This window comes from Dipodomys ordii, unplaced genomic scaffold (genome assembly GCF_000151885.1).
Source record: "Dipodomys ordii isolate 6190 unplaced genomic scaffold, Dord_2.0 Scaffold128, whole genome shotgun sequence".
Lineage (NCBI taxonomy): Eukaryota > Metazoa > Chordata > Mammalia > Rodentia > Heteromyidae > Dipodomys > Dipodomys ordii.
In genome coordinates, this window is record NW_012267344.1 from 2381240 (window position 1) to 2381709 (window position 470).

A 470-nucleotide genomic window follows, 5' to 3' on the forward strand; every position below is an offset into this window, starting at 1 on the left:
GTCCCGCCCCGCGTCCCGCCCCGCGTCCCGCCACGGCCCTCGCGGTGCGGCGCGCGGGGAGGCTGAGGTATTTCTGGTTTGAGGTGCTCTCTGTCGTCACGGGTGTTTTTCTTTTTTGATTTTAAACCTTTAAAAAAATATTAAAACAAAACAAAGCAAACCCTCGGAAGCCACCTCGCGGGAAAGCGCGGGCGCGGGCGGCGACGCCATCCCCGCCATCATCATCACCCCCCCATCATCATCACCCCCCCATCATCATCATCACCACCACCGCCACGGGAGCAGCGTCTATAAATTAACAGGAGAAATCCCGATGTCCAAACAGCAGCATTCAAGACATTCAGTGACGGGGGCGGCCGACAGAAAACCGGCCTGGACCCCGGGACCCCCGGACCCCGGACCCCGGACCCCGGGACCCCCGGACCCTGGGACCCCGGGACCCCGGGACCCCCGGACCCCCGGACCCCCGG

General features: G+C 63.8%; 1 protein-coding gene across 1 annotated transcript in view; it reads right to left on the reverse strand.

Annotated features, from left to right (window-relative positions):
• Exog (endo/exonuclease (5'-3'), endonuclease G-like) overlaps nt 1–470 on the reverse strand; it is an 8286-nt gene that overhangs the window by 6869 nt on the left and 947 nt on the right. The gene's annotated exons all lie outside the window — the stretch shown is intronic.